This window comes from Balaenoptera physalus (assembly GCF_965194825.1).
Source record: "Balaenoptera physalus genome assembly, chromosome: 17".
NCBI lineage: Eukaryota > Metazoa > Chordata > Mammalia > Artiodactyla > Balaenopteridae > Balaenoptera > Balaenoptera physalus.
In genome coordinates, this window is record NC_138895.1 from 3,462,077 (window position 1) to 3,487,383 (window position 25,307).

The window sequence follows — 25,307 nt, forward strand, 5'->3', positions numbered from 1 at the left end:
AACCAAAAATACAATAATGTTTGATTTTACATTTGCCCATGTATTTACCTTTAACAGAGACTTTTATTTTTTTTACCACTTTGTTACAGTTCACTGTCCTTTTATTTAAACCTGAAGGACTTCCCTCAGCATTTCTCACAGGGCAGCTCTAGTGGTAACAAACTCCCCCTGCTTTTGCTTACCAGGGAATGTCTTAATTTACCCCTCATTTTTGAAGGACAGTTTTGCTATGTCATCCCACCATCTTCTGGCCTACAAGGTCTCTGATAAGAAATTTTCTGTTAATCTTACTGAGGATCCATTGTATTCACTCTTGCTGCTTTCAAGTTTCTCTTTGTCTTTGGCTTTTAACAGCTTAATTATAATATGTCTCCATGTTGTTCTCTCTGAGTTTAACCTGCTCAAAGTTTGTTGAGGTTTGGAATTGTCGGTTCATGTCTTTAATCAAATTAGGGAAGCTTTTGGCCATTATTTCTTCAAATATTCCAACTGCATCTTTCTCTCTCTCTTCTCCTTCTGAGACACTCACAATGCTTATGTTGGTCTACTTAATGGTGTCTCGCAGGTCACTTAGGCCTGTTTACTTTCTTCATTCTTCTTTCTTTCCATTCTTCAGATTCAATCATTTTAATTTTCCTGTCTTCAAGTTGACTGATTGATTCTTTCTTTTGCCGGCTCAAATCTGATATTGAACCCTCTAGAGTAAATTTTTTATTCCTGTTATTGTAATTTTCAGCTCCAGAATTTCTGTTGGAAATTTCCTTTGTATAATTTCTGTCTCTTCAGTGATAGTCTCATTTTGTTCATACATTGTTTTCCTGATTTCCTTCATTTGTTATTTGTCTGTTTTTCCATTAGCTCTTAGAGCATATTTAAGAGAGTAGTTATAAAGTCTTTGTCTGGTAAGTCCAATGTCTGGCCTCCCTCAGGGATAGTGTCTGTCATCTTATCTTGTTCCTTTGACTGAGCCATTCTTTCCAGTTTTTTTGTTTTTTTGTGCTTTGTTTTTGTTTTTTATTTTTTTATCTTTTTTAAACTGGACATTTGACCACTTGACTATTATAATGTGGTGAATCTGGAAATCAGATTCTCCCCTTCCCCAGAGTTTGCCTTTTTGTTGTTGCTGTTGAAAGCTGTGGTAGTCCAATTGTTTAGTAACTTTCCCAAACTATTATTGAAAATACTGTATCCCATATTGATGTGGTCGATGAAGTATCTATTCTTTCAATTTTGTTCAGCTTATGTTTTGACGGGAGCTCTCCCAGTCTTTGCAAATTGTCTCCGTGCCTGGGCCCTCCTTCAACTCAGCCAGGATTGCACTGTGCCTAGGGATCATACATGGACTGAGAATTCCAAAATTTATGTCTTTAAACCAGACCACTCCCTAAAACTCCAGTCTCATCTGTCCAAGTAGACCTGCCCTCGGGTGTGTAACAGCAATCTCAAACTTATGATTTCAAGATGAACACTGATCTTTCTCCCAAGCCCTACTCCAGCCCATTCCAGTCGATGACAACTCTATTCTGCCAGTTGCAGCTGAAACTCGGGCATCATCCTAGATCCCACACTTTCTTTCACACTCCACATCCGCTACTTCAGCAAATCCCTCGGCTCTACCTCCGAAGGACATCCAGATCTGACTCTGCCCACCCGTCCATGGTAATCACCCCTCATTCAAGCCACCGCCACCTCTAGGCTGAATAACTGAAATCAACCCCTGACCTCACTTCCCTACACAGCGCCCAGAGTAATCCCCTTGCAGGATGTCCTACCACATTACCGCTCTGTTCAGGATCCCCCAGTTTCCTTTAGAACACAAGAGAGAGTTCTCACTACTGCCTACAAAACCCGACAGTGTCAGGTCTGCCATCACCTCTCTGACTTCATCTACTCCTGCCCTCTGGATCATTGCAGTTCAACCACATTGCCTGCTTGCTGTTCCTGGAATAAGTCGGATAATCCCACCCGAGGGCATCTTCACTGGCTCTTTCTTCTGGCTGAATATCCTTTCTCCAGATATTTGAAGGTCCAACTCCCTTGCGTCCTTCAAGTCTTTGTATTTCACCTGCTCAATGAGGCCCACTGTGACCACTCTTTTGTTTTTTCTTTTGCCCTGCTGCACAGCTTGTGGGATCTTCGTTCCCTGACCAGGGATCAAACCCAGGCCCCCTACAGTGGAAGCATGGAGTCCTAACCACTGGACAGCCAGGGAATTCCCAACCGCTCTTTTTAAAATTGCAACCTGGCTTCCTCCTTCCCATAGCATCCACAATTTTCATACACCTTCGGTATTTTTTTGGTTTGTTCCATGATTTTGATCATTTTCTAAGTGACACATATAATTTATTTGTTGTATTATATTGCCTGTTTATTGCCTTTCTCTCTGCCATGAGAACATTAGCGTCATGAGGAAAATTTTTATTTTCATGAGATTTTTATTTGTTCACTGATATTTCCCAAGCCCATAGAACAGTACTTGGGTGCATGTTAGCTACTCAATAAATATTTGATATAGAAGTAATAAATTATTCTATAACTTTGATGGAACATTTTGGCAAAAAATGCTGTTTATGTTTTCAACTCCACAAGCTGTAAATTGGAAGAAATAGAATCAACCACATTTTCTGAAAAACTTCACTCATATGACCCTAGAGATTTAGTACTTACTAGTAAAGCTGTAGGGTTGCTTGAAGTAGTTTTGAATTAGAATATACAATATGTTCACCTGTAACACAACTCACATGTATCTACATAAATGACTTCCAACTATTTATGAAGAAGTGGTACTTGAATTAATATAACAATAAAATAGCCTGAAAATCGTCTTAACAGTTATGCAAGAGAGTGTAATTAGTGGACAGAGCTGTAAAATCTATGGCTACAAAGAAATGTAAGATTCCAAAATAAGATAGGTTCTTAGTAGTTACTTCAACATATTTTACTAGCATGTTACCTTCAGATTAAACCCTTTGAAGAAAGCAATCAATTGAAATAAAATTTATAAAATTAATTACAGTATGTAAATTACACAGCCATTGAATTACATAGGCTCTTCAGGATTAGCACTTCAGTGGCATCAGAATATGCAAGGCTTTGGAAACTCAGGATGAAACAAATTTGTAGCGTCAGTCAGAGGCTAGAACTGGATATAAAGTTAAAATGAGTTATCCTAGAGGTGCAAACATGGGAATGTGAGTACAATTCCCTATTTCATGCCTGCAATCAGAAGATCAATTAATGAGGTAAAGATACCTGATTCTAGGACACAAGACACTTGGTCAAACAAAGAGAGGTCAGGGGCTAGGTGAAGACCCAAGCAGCACACAATAAAGCAGCAGAGATTAAAGAGTAATGCAATGCAAGACTTTTAGAAATCTATCATAAAATAACATGCACGTAAGGGCTTTAAGTCAATTGGAAGGTTGGCAAGAAGGAAGGAAGCAATCTTGAAAAATAGGAGCAGGGAGTTGGAACTCCTTTTACTGGGCACTTGGAGTCCAGAAAAGGAATTCTGTCAAAGGACCAGAGAACAATAGAGAAAAAAAAACACTGGAAGATGGTTACCAGGATCAGATATTCTTGATGGTGAACCAGCAATAATCTTTCTTTGTGTTTTCTGTAGAGTCCCCTGGACCAGGGGAAACATTGTTTTTCCTATGAGAGGCAGAATTGAATCACATAAGTGGTAACTGAGAGACCCCCAACTGAGAGATTAAAACTCTACAAAACACAAATAATATGAAAAAGCATATGACTCAGATGGTTTTGGGGAATATCAACCAAATCTGCAAGGATCAGCTAATCCCATTGCTGCTTTTGTACTGGGTAGTTCCAGGCAACATTTCAGCACTCAGAACAACGGCCGGCAGCCTAGGACTGCCTGGTACCTTAAAGTTCCTAAAAACGACAATTTTTCCACTGGGAATTCAATGTTTTTTGAACAGCTGTTATCTGGTCATGCAACTCTGCAAAAGAAGCTTCAATACTGTGAAACTCATGGGGTGAAACTGAGTAACAGCACTGCCTTCAAGTAATGGGAGATACTTAATCTTTGCCATCCTAAACTAATGGTACTCCAAATGCTTCAATTGTTTCTCACATGACATGGTTTAAGGACTCCTAATTATTTGTAAATGTTTTCATTAAGATATGATTCACATACCATCAAACTCATCCTTTTAAAAAAGTCACTCCCTATTTCCTCTCTAATACCCCTGTCCCCTGCAACCACTAATCTACTGTCTCTGTGAATTATTTCCCTACTCTGGACATTTCATGTAAATGGAATCATACAATATGTGGTCTTGTGACTAACTTTTTTCGCTTAGTTCTCAAGGTCTAGCCATGTATCCATGTTTATTGCTGAATAATATTATTCAACATTATAGTAATAGCAATATTCCATTGCTTGGATGTTCCACATTTTGCTTATTTATTCATCAGTTCACAAGCACTGGATTCTTTCCACCTTTTGGCTATTATGAATAATGCTACTATAAGCATTTGTGTACCAGTTTTTGTGTGGATGTACGTTTTCAATTCCCTTGGGTATATACTTAGGAGTGGAGGTTCTGGGTCATATGGTAATGCTATATTTAACTTTTGAGGAATTGTCAAATTCTTTTCCACAATAGCTGTACCACTTTACATTTCCACCAGCAATGTGTAAGGATTCCAATTTCTCTACATCTTCACCAACAAGTGTTGATTATAGCCATCTTAGTGGCTGATTCTAGCCATCCTAGTGAGTGTGGATTAATATCCTATGGTTTTGATTTGCACTTTCTTAACGACTACTGATGTTGAACATCTTTTCATGTGCTTATTGGCAATTTGTATATCTTCTTTGGAAAAATACCTATTCAAATTTTTTTCCATTTTTTAATTGGGCTGTTTGATTTTTTATTGTTAAACGCTTTTTAAAATTCTACTTCTTTAAGTCCACTTTAATTTGTCTAAATCTTACTGCTTACTATGCATCTGATTATGGAAAACAGAAATTCTTTGCACCTTTGTTTCTCCACCCATCAAAATGAGATAAAGTTACCACCAAAACGAGTTAATATTACCAACAAAATGAGACAACATCACAGAGTTTGTGTGAGGGTTAAGCACATACAAAGCATTTATCACAGCAACTGAACCATTATAGGTGTTCAGGAAATGAGACTCAAATCTGAAAGGACTCGTTGATGGTAGAAAGTAACCATGGTGCAATTAGGACTCTGTATTTGGGGATTTGGGAGAGCATTTACAGAAATGAAAGATAACAATAATTGTGCTTTAAGTCTTGTCAAAACGAGTTATGAAATTTAAAAAATCAGGATAGTATTAAATATCCCCAGAAGACACATCAAGTTGTGGGATAATTACATAAATACAATAACAAGTATAACCCTGTCATTAGGTAGAAAGATTTACAAAAGAATTACAAGATAAGACATGTTTAAATAGTACAAAGAATAATCATTTGACATACACCATGATCAAGTGGGGTTTATCCCAGGAATGCAAGGATTCTTCAATATACGCAAGTCAATCAGTGTGATACACCATATTAACAAATTGAAGGAGAAAAACCATATGATCATCTCAATAGATGCAGAGAAAACTTTCGACAAAATTCAACACCATTTATGATAAAAACCCTCCAGAAAGTAGGCATAGAGGGAACCTACCTCAACATAATAAAGGCCATAAATGACAAACCCACAGCCAACACCATCCTCAATGGTGAAAAACTGAAACCATTTCCACTAAGGTCAGGAGCAAGGCAAGGTTGCCCACTCTCACCACTATTATTCAACATAGTTTTGGAAGTTTTAGTCACAGCAGTCAGAGAAGAAAAAGAAATAAAAGGAATCCAAATCGGAAAAGAAGAAATAAAACTGTTACTGTTTGCAGATGACATGATACTATACATAGAGAATCCTAAAGATGCTACCAGAAAACTACTAGAGCTAATCAATGAATTTGGTAAAGTAGCAGGATACAACATTAATGCACAGAAATCTCTTGCATTCCTATACAGTAATGATGAAAAATCTGAAAGTGAAATTAAGAAAACACTCCCATTTACCATTGCAACAAAAAGAATAAAATATCTAGGAATAAACCTACCTAAGGAGACAAAAGACCTGTATGCAGAAAATTATAAGACACTGATAAAGAAATTAAAGATGATACAAACAGATGGAGAGATATACCATGTTCTTGGATTGGAAGAATCAACATTGGGAAAATGACTATACTACCCAAAGCAATCTACAGATTCAGTGCAATCCCTATCAAACGACCACTGGCATTTTTCACAGAACTATAACAAAAAATTTCACAATTTGTATGGAAACACAAAAGACCCCGATAGCCAAAGCAATCTTAATAAAGAAAAACGGAGCTGGAGGAATCAGGCTCCCTGACTTCAGATTATACTACAAACGTACGGTAATCAAGACAATATGGTACTGGCGCAAAAACAGAAACACAGATCAATGGAACAAGATAGAAAGCCCAGAGGTAAACCCACACACATATGGTCACCTTATCTTTGATAAAAGAGGCAAGAATATACAGTGGAGAAAAGACAGTCTCTTCAATAAGTGGTGCTGGGAAAACTGGACAACTACATGTAAAAGAATGAAATTAGAACACTCCCTAACACCATACACAAAAATAAACTCCAAATGGATTAAAGACCTAAATGTAAAGCCAGACACTATCAAACTCTTAGAGGAAAACATAGGCAGAGCACTCTATGACATAAATCACAGCAAGATCCTTTCTGACCCACCTCCTAGAGAAATGGAAATAAAAACAAAAATAAACAAATGGGACCTAATGAAACTTAAAAGCTTTTGCACAGCAAAGGAAACCATAAACAAGATGAAAAGACAACCCTCAGACCTGGAGAAAATATTTGCAAGTGAAGCAACTGACAAAGGATTAATCTCCAAGATTTACAAGCAGCTCATGCAGCTCAATAACAAAAAAACAAAAAACCCAATCCAAAAATGGGCAGAAGACCTAAACAGACATTTCTCCAAAGAAGATACACAGATTGCCAACAAACACATGAAAGAATGCTCAACATCATTAATCATTAGAGAAATGCAAATCAAAACTACAATGAGATATCATCTCACACTGGTCAGAATGGTCATCATCAAAAAATCTACAAACAATAAATGCTGGAGAGGGTGTGGAGAAAAGGGAACCCTCCTGCACTGTTGGTGGGAATGTAAATTGATACAGCCACTATGGAGAACAGTATGGAGGTTCCTTAAAAAACTAAAAATAGAACTACCATACGACCCAGCAATCCCACTACTGGGCATATACCCTGAGAAAACCATAATTCAAAAAGAGTCATGTACCACAATGTTCATTGCAGCTCTATTTACAATAGCCAGGACATGGAAGCAACCTAAGTGTCCATCGACAGATGAATGGATAAAGAAGATGTGGCACATATATACAATGGACTATTACTCAGCCATAAAAAGAAACGAAATTGAGTTACTTGTGGTGAGGTGGATGGACCTAGAGTCTGTCATACAGAGTGAAGTAAGTCAGAAAGAGAAAAACAAATACTGTATGCTAACACATATATATGGAATCTAAAAAACAACAAAAAAAATGGTCATGAAGAACCTAGGGGCAAGACAGGAATAAAGACGCAGACCTACTAGAGAATGGACTTGAGGATATGGGGAGGGGGAAGGGTAAGCTGGCACAAAGAAGAGAGTGGCATGGACATATATACACTACCAAATGTAAAATAGCTAGCTAGTGGGAAGCAGCCGCATAGCACAGGGAGATCAGCTCGGTGCTTTATGACCACCTAGAGGGGTGGGATAGGGAGGGTGGGAGGGAGGGAGATGCAAGAGGGAAGAGATATGGGGATATATGTATATGTATAACTGGTTCACTTTGTTATAAAGCAGAAACTAACACACCATTGTAAAGCAATTATACTCCAATAAAGATGTTTAAAAAAAAAAAGATTAGAGATCAATAAATAAAGAATAGAGCACAAAAGACTCAGTGAAACCAGAAGTTGGTTCTTTGAAAAAAAAATCAGCGAAGTTGGCAAACCATTAGCTAGACTGATAAACGAAAAAAGAGAAAAGATGCAAATAACTAAAAATCAGAAAAGAAACTGGGGACGCTACTATTACTGACCTTCCAGAAATAAAGAGTATTATTAGAGAATACTACGAACACCTAGAAGACTGACCATAATCAGGAAGAATAAGGAGGAGAAAGGGGAGGAGAAGGAGGAGGGAGAGGGAAGAGGAGAAAGCGGTGAAGGGGAAGATTAACATTAACACTAAAGAAGGTTTTCCTTTTCACGCCCCAATTGTTAAGTCTGCAATCATCCAGTTATGTAAAAGGCCAATAGTTAAAAAGACACAGGGAAATCTAAGTAAACCTATATCATTTATATTCACAGGAGAAAAACATCTGGCAGCTATGGCTTATAGCTAGAAAATTAAAGCACCAAAGAGAAACTGGCAAATGCTTTTGTCCTTGGGAACTGGCATTTTTGAAGCCAATTTAAGTAGCAAAGTTAAACAACTAACTCTTCCCATTTTATTAGACATCATCCAACCTGACAAAACATAAAGAACTTCAATGTATGAATCACGCAATAAAACCACGGTTAGTGTCCAAAAGTGTTTTCATTTAAATAATCAATCCATATATAAAATGTTCCATGTATTCAAATTTATTTCTCGACTTCACATTTTATCTTCTTGAAATTAAATCATTTATCTGCAACAGGAGACACAGCAAGCTAAAGAGTCCCTGTTAACATCTTCTATCATTTACTCCAATTTTGTTTGTGGTGCAGGGAAGTCTTGCTTCTCCTTGGTCTTCAATTTTCCTGCCTGCCCGCCTTCTTCTGGGTTTCAACAGCAGAGGTTATGAGACTGGCAAGAAAGTCACAGTGAATAGCATCATTACTATTAGGCTGACGAAGGAACATGGTTATGGTGTGAACCCGATGTGGGGAGATAAGGCCACTTCCGGGGGCAGGTACCCAGCCCAGTGTCACCAGGACACCGTGACTTGATACCGGTAATCCACAGAAGTCTTCGCGACAAATACTGGGCTTCGTTGACGGTTAGCAGATGTATGGGAAAACGCATGTCTCCCCCTTCCCGTCACCCCACTGAACCCGCACCTGAGTGCTTCCGTCGGAGGTCCTCAGGGACAGTCACGTGAGCCGCCACTTTGCGAGCTCGGAGCCGTGCACGCGCGTGTGTGTGTGTGAGCGCGTGTGTTTCCACAGTTCACCTGCGGGCGAGGGCTCAGGCTGTGAGAAGTGGAAACAGAGAAGATGGCCCAGTGAACAAGAAGGAAAATCACGTGGAGCAGACCGGGAAATAGACTTATTTTTTAAACGACTTCTAGAGTCTCTTTCACTCACTTCAATGTTTATGATAAATTATTTTTAATAACAATTCAATAATAATTGAAAATGAGTGTTCTAAAAGTAAAAAAAAAAGCAAAAACAAAGCTTGAATAAAACTCCCAGTCACCCGTCCCGCATCAAAACAAGACAAACGAGCATAAAATGATAATAATCATAACTCAGGTATTAAACCCTATCAGCACAAGAAAATTTTTTAAGTTCCTCTTTTTAAATTATGTGATGCCTTCTTAGCATGATGAACCATTAGGCTAATTCAAAACCAAATGGCTGTAAATTTCAAAGCAGTCTCCGTAAAAGACAAATAACTGATTTATTACCCATTGGTTGGGAAGTTATAGACACATACGCATACAGATATTTGTCAGCTATGACAGTTTAAATGGCATTTCCCTTTGGAAGACAGAATTCAATTGTAAGTTATTTTCCACGTACATTTTTAGATTCTGAATTCAAAAGAAAACAAGTGAGGGCCTAAGCTTAATTTTAGATCATCAGGTGTACAGCTGTGAAATAAACACCTTTCACCAATACGTGAAGATTAAAACTGCGTCTCATGGGTTTTCCAGCCACAAAATCGCACTTTTTTTCCTCGCACCTCAAATTTTCAGATGGTGTCCATTTTTGGAGGAAAGACGGTCATCTAAATGGTGTGCTTCTGTAGTTCCTCTTGCATGGTCCCAAATCAAACCCCGTCTCCACAATGGAGTCGGAAATTCCAACTGAGAAAGGCGTTACTCTGGTTACGAGTTCTACACCATCCGTCATTTTTTGTTTAAAATAATTGAGGAATTCTGATGCAAGAATCTTTTTGCAAATCAGGAAAGGAAGGGGCATGATATGGCTGGGCCAAGTCCCACAGCTCCTGATGGGCAAGAACAAGAATCCTATTCCCTTCCTGTTTATCCAGTGCTCCGGCCTTCAGGCACTGAGAACTGTAACAAGTTTTTCAAAAGAGAGTGAGTCAGTCATGCAGAATTGCTACAATGGGAGGCAAGTCAGCACAAGTAAGGTGTTTTGGTTTGGGTTTTGTTTTGTTGATGGAATGAAAGGCAGGGCATCTGGGGAGAGGATGCAGCTGGTAAAGGAAACCCAGCACCTTAAGAGTGGAGGGAGTCTTGAAGAACAGAGGGATACTGAGGCCTGGGAGGGCGGGCAAGGGAGGCCCCAAAACTCAGAGGAACAGCAGGAAAGAACAGATAGAGGTATTCCACACACACACCATGTTTTTGCCAACATTTTAAGAACACAGACCCTGTTTTTCCTGCTCACTGATTCTTTGCTCATTGATTTAGATACAGACTTACTTCCATGTTTTCATAATCCAAACTAATTATTTGTTCCTGGATTACAGCCAATAGTTGCTTGATTTTGGAGAGGTCTTATCATCTGCTCACAGTACTGTGGTCTCACAAATATCATAATTTCCTGTAGGACCAAGGCTGGGTCTCTGTAACTCATGACCTGCAGATCACCTTTTAAATACTATGTGCAGGCAATTTATAGTAATTGCTAACTTTTGCTATGTTAGCAGCTTTGGATATTGAGGAGTATCTAACATTTCAGCTTGATTTCTTCTTTAAGTCTGAGCCCTAACACAAACCAGCCGTATGGTTTTGGACAAGCTAGGCATTTGTCAGAGGCAATGTTCTCATCTATAAAATGAGGGCATTGTAAAGAGTATATAAAGTTAAAATTGTTTTCCTACTCTAAATTCTATGATTTTATATAGGACATAAATAAAGTGAATGGTATTATAAAGACTGCAGTTTCCACGCTAAGATAGTTAATTGAACATATGCACACAATTTTGCTTCCTCCTGAAACCCCTTTAAACTACATTCACACACAACTTAGGACGTGCATGGTGAAGGTGGGGAGGACACAGTAAGAGCCGGTAGCAACAGAGAGATAGACACACAGCAACTGGCTTAGCAGCCCGGGAGAACTTAATGCAAGCTCTCCAGATCGAATCCAACTTATGTATCAGAACCCTGAAAAGATACAGGAATTGATGACACCTGCTCCCTCTGGAACTAGGATAAGGAGTAGGGGGTGCAGCTCTCTGGTGCCAGGTGGTCCAGACAGCCCCCGGATTGCCTAGCACTCAGTGCCTGTGGAGACCACCCTAACCTCACCCAAGCAAGATTGTAGAGCTTCATTCCCTAGCGAGGGTTAAACCAAGACTATCTGACATTGTGAAGCTTCACAAATACAACGGGTTGAGTCTAACAGATGAAACAAGGAGATTAAAGGATCATCTGTGTATTGAAAGCTGAATTAAAATGCCCAGTTCTCTTCCCTCTTCGGTTCCTAGGACACTAGGCTTTTAGGCTTTAGACACCAGAGTTGAAGAGTCTTTTCCGCAGACTCTTAACAGGAAAGATCTAGCCAATGGCCCACCCAAATTGCCTTGTAATCAGCTCAAAATTAGTAAGTCACTGCCATACAGGCAAAGCTGCTGGTGAGTTTTCAGTTCCCTCTTAGTCACGAGCAGAAAGGCAAAAGCTACCAAATTCATGAGAAAAAAAAACCTTATTACATGAAAAATGGAGATGGAAACAAGCAGAGAAAAGCAGCTGGGTGAAATAGAGAGGGTGCAGGGGAAAGAAAACACCACCAAGAATGACGAATATCGGGGCTTCCCTGGTGGTGCAGTGGTTAGGAATCTGCCTGCCAATGCAGGGGACATAGGTTCGAGCCCTGGTCCGGGAACATCCCACATGCCACGGAGCAACTAAGCCCGTGCACCACAACTACTGAGCCTGCACTCTAGGGCCTGTGAGCCACAACTACTGAGCCCACGTGCCACAGCTACTGAAGCCCGTGTGCCTAGAGCCCGTGCTCCGCAACAAGAGAAGCCACCGCAATGAGAAGCCCGCACACCGCAACCAAGAGTAGCTCGCTGCAACTAGAGAAAAGCCCACGCACAGCAACGAAGACCCAACGCAGCCAAAAATAAATAAAAATAAATTAATTAATTAAAAAAAAGAAAAGAATGATGATATCCTCGGAGATGCAAAATAAGATAGAGCACTCATGACCAGGATATTATACAGAGAACTGTTCAGAGACCAGTAAAGAGCATTTTGAAAAACACTTGAAAAGTAAAAGCACGAAATGAAAAGGCAATAAAAGAGTTGGAGGATAAACGTGAAGTACTCTCCCATAAAGTAGAACAAAGAGACGAAAAATTGAAAAAAAGGAAAAAACGAGAAAACCAGAGGACCAGATCAGGCAGTCCAATGTTCAAACACGAGTTGTTCCAGAAAGAGAGAACAGAGACTATACATTGGAAGAAATCATGGATGAAATAATTCAAGAAATTTTTCTGTAACTGAAAGGGCCAACCAAATGTCCAGCAAAATGGGTAAAGCAAGCACATAAAAACATTATTAAGAAATTTCACAATATTGGAGCCAAGTAGAAAATTCTTCAATTTTCCAGCAGCGGTTGGGGGAACAACTTATACAGAAAGAATGAGGAGTTAGAATCCCTTTGGATTCCCCAACAGCAAGCCTGGAAACAAGAATACAGTGGAGCGATCCATCAAAACACTGAAGGAGAACAGATTCTAGCCTAGAAATCCACATCCAAGCTATCAATGAAGTATAAGGATTGAGTAGAGACATTTTCAAACCTGCAAGCCCTCAAACATTTCCTCACCTTTGGACCTTCTCTTGAAAAGAGGATGTGGTTCAACAAAATGGGAGCAAAAACCAAGAGAGAAAGATGTGGGATGGAGGAAACCGGAGACTGAACACAGGAGAGAAGCCAAGGCATCCCCAGGAGGACGGGGAGGAAGTCCGGAATGGGAGCTTGTGCCCGACATAGAGTCCACCCAGCCTGATGGAGGCTGGGGCGCCAGGGGGCACGGGTGCTCTGCCGTCACGCCCGGCTGCCGGGGCACCTGCCGGCCCTCCTTTTACTCGCCCAGGCTCTGCTGTGATGGCACCAGATCGGTGGAGGAGGCCACGACGAGCAGGACACACCCAGCAGCCCCCCCTCCTCAGCGTCCTGCCCGCTGCCCGTCCCCGCAGTGGGCACGCTGTTCCACTGCAGGAGCCCAGAGCTCCCAGGACACACCTAGGATCTGCCCAGAGCTCCCAGGACACACCTAGGATCTGCCTGCGGGCTTCCTGGGCCAGCGTCCCTCTCACCCTCCAGACACGGAGGCCCTGTGGCCCCACGTGCTTGCCACAGTTCATTTCTCCTCCCATTGGCATCTGATCCTGGCCAAACTGCCTCTTGCTTACAAAGCCAGATTTGTGATTATTACAAACATGTTGTTTGGAGATCATACATAGGGTTTAAAATGTGTTTTAAAAAGCAAGGGATTCATTAAAACCAGAGACAGGTAGTGGTTAACGTGCCGGGGGGCCAGATGGGAATGCAGTGAGGAGGAACCCAGAGGAGATTTCTGAGCCACTGGTGCTGCCACATCTACCCTGGGCAGTGGGCACCCAGGTGTTGGCTTTATTTCAGTTTATAAACTCTTCTTTATTGTGACATATTTTGCAATTTAAATTTTTTTAAAAACTGCGTGCTCTATACTTCCTTCAGGTAGTGAAATTGGCATCTAATAATCAATTAGGTACTCACCAAATGGAAGTCAAAACTGAGCACCGCTCCAGGGGTCATTTCCAGGTGGTTTCTTCCGGTACGTCTACAGGAAAACAAAATCCCGTTAGGATTCTGCACTGAAACGATGCTCTACTTTGAGGGCATCCTTAAGAACCTGACTGGCCTGCTTTTCCCCCTGAAGTGTTCCATACAGCTCATCCACTTAATTACTCTAAAACGAACTCAAAACAAACAAACAAACAAGCTCTCAGCAAAGGTTTGTATTAGGTAATGGTATTTGCTAAATATGAAGAGATTTGCAGAAAGATTGAGTGGAAGGCTTCACAGTGCAAGGAAAACTATCTAGTTAATTTACGGCCCTTAATTTGTTTATAATGGCAATGCAACTAATGTCCATTTGTAATGCTTATTTTTCATCCACAAAGAAACATTAGTGAACTTTTTATCTTCTTCAGAGAGCTTGTGTCATTAAAAAAAGACTGCCAAAATCAGTTCTATATTACGCTCCCCTATCAATAGCGTGCCTTTTAAAATAATTCATAATAACATCAATATATAGTATATAATGTAGATATATATAATGCAGGTATATATGTAGTGTAAATATATATTCATAAATATTATATGTATATATCTGCATTTTATATATATATATATATATATATATATATATATATATATATATATTCATATGTAATGCATTTGAAGAGGTATAACCAAAGCTAGTGGTGGGTGTAGACATTTCAACAGAACCCAGCCATCTGACTTCCTGCCCGGGGCCTGCACAGAGCAACCTCGCACTTGACCATGGTCACCTCCCGTCAAAGGTTTTGGGCCTTTGAAGATGGATGAGAATTTGTTTTGCATTTAAAGTGCCGGCTTGAAGACAATCCTTGTGCTTCGATGTCATGGAAAAATGAAAGAAATGTTCAAAGGTAAAAATCCCCGCCCTGAGGAGGCCACGGGAAGAAGGCCCGTGTGCCCAGAAGTCCCTAGAGAGTGCTTTTCTGGGACCAGCAGGAACGTGCGCAGGGGATGCAGAGACATCAGCGGCAGCTGTGGTCCCTTCTCTCCGCAGGCTCCGCGCTTAGCTCTTTTATTTTCTCCCAAATGTCAGGAGGGGTTGATGATAAGTTTGTTTTCTCCAACTCTGTCAGTTCTCCTGCACCTTTTTTTACATGTCGTGGCTCTTGCACAACAGTTCCGAAGCCCAAGCCAGCTCACCCAAAGCAGATCGGCATTTTCTCAGCTACACTCTGTGGTTTCTCAAGAGACTTTCTTCTATGCCTTGGACAGTTCATGCCTGCTATTTGTAAGTTTCCCTTATCCGTTTAAATAGGACCACAAAATTCCCCGCACATCAGTCTGTTTTTCCTTCGTCTGCATGGTGGAGTCTGTACCCAAGCAGGCTGGCCAAGCATCAGGTGGAGGGTGGGCGCGGGGTTGAATACACTCAGGCGGGTGCTGTGCACATTCGGTGGTTTGAACAAGTTGCAGAAGTGAGCAAGGACCGAAAATACGGGCGGTGCGGGTTAGGAGCCTGGGGAGGGAAGAGCAAAGTGTGCCATGGTCAACACGCACAAGCTAAGAGTGGGCAGTTTGGTGGAGAGACAGCAAGTCAGGACGGCACTGCATGGTTAAAAAAAAAAAAAAGGCAGAAACCCTGCACAATCCCAGGAGGCAGAGAGTGAAGTTCTTGGCTCCACAGGAAGGTGGAAAGAATTTGGGATGGGGCGCCGGAATCATGGTTAGTGGCATCTGCCCCAGGATCTGTCCCTCACTGCTGTCTCCTCTGCCACAGCTGGGTGGGTCCCTCAGTTAACACTGGAAGTTCTTTATAAGCAATATCAAATGCTTAATATTCACTATAATTACAGACGTATATGATCATGACAGAAAACTTAGTAAACATAAGCATTATGAAGAAAATGAAAATCATCTCTAGCCTCATAAAGATGACCATCCTGAACATTTTCTGAGTTCTGTGTTAGCACAGGCTCTCAGGTCCCCACGTCATATTCTTTGAAAACATGCTTATTTGTGCACTTTGTATTGCTCTGTGTGTATATGCCAGGATTTATTTAACTACTACTATGTGGATATTTAAATGACTTCAGTTTTTCCCTCAGTGTTTTCACACATACTGCTGATACGTCACACATCTTATTTTGTGTATTATCCACATGATTTCTGTTCCAGTTATAAGGCTCCAATTTATTCTTGATAAATTTTGTTCTGTTCAGATACTTCCAGACTGTCCCACATTTAAAATGGGCAAGAAAAGAAAGGAATATTATATCTATCTGTTCACAATTATTTCTGGGGAAGTGGGGTTTGGGAACATGTTTCAGAGTTTAGGGCCTCTTCTGGGACCATGCTTCTTCCTGCTCATCTTCTTAACTCCACCTGGTGATAAGTCCTTCTGAAAGTAACACACACACACACACACACACACACACACACACACACACAGACACACACACACACACATGGCTGAACCATCTTGAAGGCAACAGAAACAAATTTACAAAATATATATCATTAGGGTAAAATTATATTCAGGTAAGCGGTTACAAGTACAGAAAGCATATTCAGAACTTAACAGTTTGTACATCTAACCAGGTTAGTGTGTAAGTCTGAGCTATTTCCCAACTTGCTTTTCCAAGAACACTACATTAGCTTTTTAGTTCAAATAGTAACTGTTCTTAATCAAAACTGACCAAGAAGTTTACATCTTCTGATCTTCGTGATTTCCATCTATTTCCACCTATACTAAAACTGCTGCCCCTTTTTTCTGATGTCAGTCTCCTCTCTGCCTAGAGCCTTTGGTCTTACTTTCCTCTTCAACTCATGACCAGAGAAGTATTTTTCCAGAGAATGCAGAGAGTTATGTCTTGTTTCCTCATAAACAACAAACTGCTCACACACCTCAACAGAGACAGTGAACATGGTGGCGAAGACATTGCAACACAACCAGACAGGTGCAATAAGTCTTTAAACCGCAACAAAAAAGATTGATCAACACCAGCAATAAGAAAATGTCCATGATAAATGTTGGGTCAAGTCGATACAAGAAAATATGAAATTCTTTGAAACTAAGATAAATTGTTTCCTAATACTTCGTTTTAGATTCTTTTGGAATGAAGTGCTCATCATTAGGAAGAAGGAGCTCTTTTTCAAAGGTTATACTGATACTTAAGATCATTTGTTGCTATTTTTAAATGCACATTTTGTTATTTGTTAAAATAAGCAGAATTGTTTGGTATTACACAAACACGGGTATAGCTTTAAAATAAATGAAGAAAGTAACGGAGTTAAATGTGAACATTAATTTTCAGAAATCACCGTCACAAATACAAAAGAAGAGAAAAATAAAAAGAATGGAAAGAGGGAGAAATCTTCTTATAGAAATAATCAAATCATTCTACCGAATGTAGCTCAAAATTAGCTCAAAATGTAAATCATTCCATTTTCAAGTACTTTTAAGAAACTCAGTCCTGGGCTTTTGATTTCAGAAATGGCAATGTAAGTAATTAGGATGAACCCTCCCACTGGAAACAACAAAAAATGATTAATGAAGTATGAAAAATGTTCTTAAAATCATCAGAAGACTAACAAGATAGTGAGGAATTAATCTGAGAAATCGAAGAGTAGGTGAGAACCCCCAAAGGTGAGTCCAGCTGTCTTAGGCAGTTTTGCCCTAGGAGAATTTGCCAATTTGACGAAGCCATTAGGAAACTGAACCACAATTTTAGTGGCTTCATTAGATAAGGGGATAAAAGCCAAAGGCTGGCTTTTGCCAAAGATAAAGATGCTAATAAAGCAATCTGCATTTAAACAGGAATCCTGAGGGAGGGGCTACATCTTCATAGGAGGATAAACTGTGGATTTGGGGAGCAGCGTGTCAACTCTTTTGTGGTCTAGAAAATCTCAAGCCTTAAATTTGGAATCTCACATAGTAGCACCTCTAATGCATGGCAGAGCAAATAAAATAATTTCAGGAAGAAGATACTACAATCCTGACCTAAAATTGTCCCTACAACATTTTAAAATTACAAGGACCAGCCCACAGTCAAAGACAACCAGGTCCAGAAATAAACAAGGCACCGTGAACCATAATAGCTGCAACAAGAGACAAAAACACATCCACGATACTTGAAATATGGAGTTACCATACACAGACTAAAAAACAGATACGCCAAAATGTTAAAAGAAAAACTTTAAAAACAGAACATTTAACATGGCACCAGAAACTAAAAAGTGACACACTAGATTTTGAAAAGAAAAACACTAAAATTGAAAAATACAACAAACAAAATGTAGAATTCAGTGAATGAGTTCAACCAGAGATGAGACTCCCCTAAATAAGGAAATGATTAATTGAAATTAGATCTCCATGGCACACGGGAGAGCTAGGAATGGATTATTCCAAGCCAACGACACAATTCTTAGCTCACCGAGTGTAAATTAATTTCCTCATGTTGAGGAGCAAAGAGGGTCACGTATGGAACATAAGACGATAATCCAGGCGTGTACTTAGTGCCGTCCTGAGGCCACAGAAGGTAACAGTTTGTAGGTAATTTGGGGGATGGGGGAGATATACTTTTCCCTATTTAACCAGTTGCGTATAGTAAAAACAGAAAAGGGTTATATTAAATTCACTTTGGCAGTGTGGAGATAGCACCAGATTAGGACTTGATTTTAAACGCTAAGAATGTGAAATGGATACACTTGATTTCCATCCTAAGAAATACGGTCTGTTCCCATATAGACCATTACAGAGTATTGAGTAGAGTTCCCTGTGCTATACGGTAGGTCCTTATTAGTTATCTATTTTATATATAGTAGTGTGTATATGTCAATCCCAATCTCCCAATTTGGAGAAAGACTCTAAAAAAGTGGATATATATGTATGTATAACTGATTCACTTTGCTGTACACCTGAAATTAATATAATGTTGTAAATCAACTATACCCCAATAAAAATTGAAAAAAAGGAAAAAGAAAAAGAAAGAAACACGGTCTGTGACCTCTAACCTGAGCAGCCTGGGTGCTGAATTCTAGCTCTGCTCTAATGCAGCCTCGAGCTCTCCTCCCAGGGAGAGGTTTGGCCCTCCCTCCCCTAACAAGCTAAGTGACTTAGGGAAAGGCATTTATATTCCTATTGCTGGCTTCAGCGTAAAGGGAGGCATCTGGGAAAAATGAACTCTCACAAACTGTACTGTTTCAGCAAACAGTGTGGAAAATGAGACCTTCCTTTCGCTACAAGCCTAAGGTTCTTTGTTAGCTACCTTTCTCTGGGGACCTACATGAGAATTAATAGTTTCTCCGCTCCTCTCCAATGGGCTGTGAAGGTGGGAAGGATGGCTAGAGACAGAAACAATGTCCCTCTGTTCTATCCATTCCTTCTGCCAGTGAGTGAGCCAGTCATTCAAATTCATGGATCTGCATTCCATTTACACCCACGGTGAAACAAGACAGCACTTAGTCCTGAGGGTACAAAACACCAAAAAAGGCATGTTTCTGCCCTGGGGTTTTCACATTCAAATACCTCTGAATCCAGGGTCTGGGTAGGGAACACCAGTCAGAATGGCCATCATCAAAAACTCCACAAACAATAAATGCTGGAGAGGGTGTGGAGAAAAGGGGACCTTCCTACACTGTGGGTGGGAATGTAAATTGGTACAGCCTCTATGGAGAACAGTATGGAGGCTCCTTAAAAAACTAAAAGTAGAACTACCGTATGATCCAGCACTCCCACTCCTGGGCATATATCTGGAGAAAAACACGGTCCAAAAGTATACGTGCACCCCAGTGTTCATTGAAGCACTGTTTACAATAGCCAAGACATGGAAGCAACCACAGGGATGATTTTAATAAGACATATGCCACTGGCTTAATGACTCAGGATCAAAATGAGGTTGTAATTTTGCCTAAAGCAAAAGTGCCAAGAGTTTCCTGCTCACTTGCTTTTTTGTTAAGTGTGTCCCATGCCTGCTCTAAATCAGGTGGGACTTAGGGTCCCAGAGTCTACTTGAAATCACAGGTGACCATTCAGCGGTCATTATGCCTCAGACGGTTACCCAGAGCATCAGGAGATCCTGGAAACAGAGAATCTTTATTTGATTGTGAGGATGGCCAAATGTGCCATCAACTGCACACACCAGCCTCTGGCAGCAAACCTGGCCCCCCACGGTGACGTTCAGCACACGGAATGATTGTTTTGTCTCCTGAGGGACACATGATAACTGATTCACAAATATAAGTAGGCACAGACTTCCTACAAAAGACTTGTTCACATCATTTGAGCAGAGTTTTATTGGATCTGTATCCAATACATCTTTTGGTATCCAACACATCCAAGCCATCTTTTAGCAATGGCTTCTTTATTTTAAAAAGCTAGGACTTATAATGTGCATGATTATTTGTTTTCTTGATTAGGAACCGCTTAGCCTGTGCTTGAAAGGCTCTCACGAACGCGCAATGTGCTTTACAGCTCACCCAGCCTATCCGGCAGGAGCCGTCAGAGTTCACAGCTGCTCGACTCTGTCCGCCTTCCTCGGGGTCCATGGGTGGAGGCGGTGCAGGACACGGCACCCCACGTGCACTCAGCAAAGCGCGTGGTCTCTCCACCACCGTGCGCACTGACCAGACTTTTGTCTCCTTTCTGTTTTCTTTTTTTCTTCCTTTCTCCCTCCCTCCCTTCCTTCCTTCCTTCCTTTCTCCCTTCCTTCCTTCTTTCCTTCCTTCCTTCCTTTCCTCCTTTCTTCCTTCCTTCCTTCCTTTCTTTCTTTCTTTTCTTTCTGTTAGCTTAATCTTTTTTCAGTTAGAGATGTTTATTACCTCTTTAGGAATCCTATAGTTCATCCCAGTATACTAGTACTTTACAAAAAGTAAATGACAGAGTTCCTGCCCTCGTATTGTCAAGAGTCTGGATACTTTGACCGACAGGAATCATTGAGACTGGTGAAGAGCTTAGGCCCTGCAACCCGACTGTCACAATACGAATCTATTTCTGACACCTCCTGGTTGTGTGACAGTGGGCAGGTTATAAACCTCAGTTTTCTCACCTGTGAAATGGGGACCCTAACCAACAGGGTCCCACCTACTTCTAAATCCCCATCTCCAGTCCTGAGCTCTCGACGTCCTCATGTGCTGGCCCTGGAGGTCCACGAAAGGGCAGTCCCCTCCTCCTGCAGTCTTCACACACTGATGGCTCTGCTGTCGCACTCTTACCCCAGTTTCTGATGAAGGGGCCAAACCAGCTCACACTGTCAGGCTTTTATCAATGTGGTAACTATGGTGGACTTAGGATAAATAACTGTGCTGCACCACCCATGACAGAGCTGGGGCCTCTGGGACACATCTTCCCCTCCACGGCTGCAGCAACTTCACACCCCTCATTGCCAAGTTGGTGGATGCTCTAAATAGCATTTTCTTCTCATTTCAACACGGCCTTTATGAAACTAGATGCGCAGTTACCGGTTAAGAAATATTTCAAGGGAGTCTTGCCTTTTTCACAGCAATCAAACAAACATATGCTCCAAAAGTATCCTTCTCCTCTTTCTGGTGAAAGGTAGCCAGAGGACCCCATCTGGACCACGGCGGCAGAAGAGACTTCCGAAATTACTTCCTCTAAGACCAGCTGCCTGCGCAGCTTTCCCCGCTGCTGCCCGAGCCTTCTCCACACTCTGCCTGCTCAAAGGTGGTGCTGACTTTGCAGAGGCTGCGTCAATTCTTTTCCTTTTCTATGGCAAAACCACATCGTTTCCCATTACTTTCTGAAGAAAAAACTCCACAGTGAAAAATGAAGCAAATTGTTCAAGGTGATATTTTGAGTTAGGATGCATGGATTTCACTGTCAGTACTTCATAATCGTGTAAATGATATATTCTTTCTCCTACTCCCCCGAAGACTAGAAAACATAATAAACCCCCTAGTAGACCTGCCCAGGATTCCTAATAAAGGTTTAAAATCTGTCTTCTTCAGGAACCCTACTGAATCTTTGAAGTAACTCATAAGGATCTTAATTGGCTGCGAATTTCTGAATTATTTCTATACTACACTGTGTTCCATGATGTTTTTCTTGTTGCTCTTAATGGAAGCTATTTTCCCCAATGGGCTTTAATGTCTCTAGTCTAGTTCAAAGCCAGTAAAATTGATCTTTTAGAAAGACATTCCTAATATGGCAGTAAATAAGATATTAAAGCAATGTTAAGCTCACTTTTTTATGTTACAGTGTTTATAAGCAAATGGTTTGAAGTCTGTTTGCAGTATAAACTGTAATTTTAAATGGCCCCCAAATTAGTAAAAATGCTGGTCTGCCCTCAGCTCCTTGCTTTTTCCCATTTACTAACATTCTGGAATAAGCTTTGTATAGTTTATTTTTTAAAAAAGCCAGGGACGTGCAAATATCACCCTAGAATTACAAAAAATGGTTTCAAAAGGTTAAACAATTCACCATCAGTATCAGTAAACACAACTGCTAGATGAGAGAAGAATATCTGAACGAAAGAAGAGGTATTGAATTATGTGGTTTCAAGAGGCTCTTAACAATAAAAGATTTGAAATTATTATTTATGATAAACCTTAGTTCGCCAGAATCCAAAGCCTTCCAATAATTCCAGACCCATGCCAACTCTACCATACTTAGGGAATTTTTTTCAATAGCAAAATTTGAAATAAAAACTGGTTTTCACCTAATCCTAAAATAGGCATATATTTCAACTAACCAGAAATACTATGCTGGTTAATTGCCCTTCCTACTAACAGCAACTCTGAACTCCTTTAAGATGAGTAACTGTAGTAACAAAAGTGGGTTTGATGATGACCTAGGCACTTACTAAAGCCTCAGTAAGGATTTGTTGAATGAGTAAAAGTTAGAAGAAAAACATTCTGAAAATAGAAAGGTATGCTCAGTTCAACTAGTATTTGAACAGTTTAGAACGTGCAAAATCAAGAATAGACAAGAGAGAGGAGGAAGAGGAGGAGAGGAAGGCACAGAACCCAGGAAAGGCTGGTAAATCAAACAGCAGCGAAATGCAGTTGTAAGAGGTCTTTCACATAGTAAAGGACACGCTCCATCAGGCAGACAAGAGAGTCAGGAAACAATACGTGACAGAAAAACTGGTAGAAATTCTGGAAGAAATCCGCAGATTTAACCATAATCACTAGTGGTAAGGAGAATTTAATTGCTTCGCCACCAGTTCATTAATCAGGGTTTCGCTGAAGTTGCTTCTCCCGAGGTCTAGCAGTTAGAGGAATGAGGTCAAATGGCTGGTGCTGAGAGAGAAAGCTATCCAGAAAACATTGCAATATTGAGAGGGAAAAAATTCGTACAGCATAATACAATGCAGTTTATTTTTATATGCACTGGAATAATTTAAATAAGTTCACAGAAATGTTTGGAATGATATGCATTAATCGGTTAACTTCTGAGGCAAAACATGCTACTGCCAAAGGCAAGAGAAGGGTATGATGAAGAGAGGTCTCACTCCTCACAAACTGTATTTTCTGTGCTGGTCACTATATTTACAAGCAGATTGCTTTACTCTATTACTTGTGTAAAACGTAATGAAGATATTTTTAAATATCATACACACACACACACACACACACAAAGAAATAACAAACTCTAACCCAAATTTTTCAGGTAGTAGCAGGATATAAAAAAGAGTAAAATAAAAAAGTTAATATTTCCAGTACTGTTACTTTAAAACATGAATCAGATAAATAAATAAAAATATGTATGTTTCCATTTTTTAAGATAAAAGCAATTATAGACATTTTGGAAATTAGGAGAAAACTGCTTATTGTGTTAGCATGATAGAATTATCAGTTACCCATCTAAAGCTTTTTTTCCCCTCCAATACTTTCCCAATAATATTTTATATACTTTTACTAAAACTGTAACAAAAATATAGCATGCTTTTTCACTTTACACAAGAATCGTTATAAGCATCGTGTTTAATAATCAGATTATATTCCATCATAAGAATGAACCATATTTGCTTAATTATTCCCCGACTTCTGAGAATTTTGAAAATTTCTTACTTTATTCTTAGGGAACTGGAAACTTTTCTGTATATAACATTTCGTACATTTTGGATTACTCCCTCAGGGCAAATTCCCAGACGTAGAATTAGTATAATAAATGGGCATGAATATTTTAATGACTCAATATAAATTGCAAAGAGTGGTATCACTTTCCAATATACCTCACACAGTGTTCTGCAAGGGATCCAGGAAGTGGTTACCAATATGCAAATACTTGATGTGTTGTCGCTACATTGAAGTGTATCTTTTAAACTTTTGTTACATTTTCTCATTAGTCATTCCTGACATACAATAATACCTTTGATTTTTATATGTTAATCACTTTATTCACGTTTCATTTTTTTCATTTTCAAGTGATTGCTTTGATATTTTAGTCATAAAAAATTAAGTATGCTTTTAACTACAAAGTGGTCAGTTTTCTTCCTTGCCAATATGTACTTATTTCTGTTCCATGTCTTATTATAGAAGACAGAACATCCAAGCTAATGTTTAAAAAACAGTGATGATACCAACCCTTCTTAATTTGATGCTAATTTTAACGGTCTCTACGGACGCAGCATTGCATTTAATCTTGGCTTTGTGTAAGAAGCCGTACTACTGTTCTGACTGTCTCTGTTATCTGTCTCAGGACGGGTGTTGAGTTTTAGAAGTTAATGTCTCCATGTTTATGGACACAAACCCATGTTTCATTTATATCGAGTCATCATTACGTTACCGAACAAACCTGGGTCTGCTCAACCAATGCACAGCAAAGCCAATCTACTGATGCCAGATTGTGGGGAAGGAAAGTACAGCATTTATTGCAAGGCACCAAACAAGGATTACAGCAGCTAATGCTCGAAAGACCCAAAACTCCTCAATGGCTTTTGGGGAAGGGGTTTTAAAGCCAAGGAGAGGGACAGGGTCTCAGGGTGCATGATCAACTCATGGACATTATTCTGATTGGTTGGTGGTGAGGTCAATTATCAGTCTTCATTTGACTTGGCATATCAGTAATGTTCAATACATTTAGCCACTCTCTCCTTGAAACACATCTTCACCTGGCACCCAGGACATGACTATTTCTTATTTCTTATCCTGTCTCTGCTTCCTTTGCTGGATTCTTTCTCATCTTCCAGATCCTGAGAAGTTTAGGGCTTCAAAATTCCGACCTCCTCTCTGGTCTGCCCAATCCATCTATATGCTTACTACTCCCAATTTCCTATCTTTAGTCCTGAACCCTCCTCTTAGC

The 25,307-nt window shown here is 40.0% G+C and overlaps 1 long non-coding RNA gene across 1 annotated transcript in view; it reads right to left on the reverse strand.

Moving 5' to 3' along the window:
• Positions 1 to 25,307, reverse strand: part of LOC309646605 — a 181,117-nt gene that overhangs the window by 150,361 nt on the left and 5,449 nt on the right. The window contains exon 2 of the long non-coding RNA XR_014255460.1: positions 12,349 to 14,102. This is a non-coding gene — a long non-coding RNA (uncharacterized lncRNA). The remainder of the gene's footprint in view (positions 1 to 12,348; positions 14,103 to 25,307) is intronic.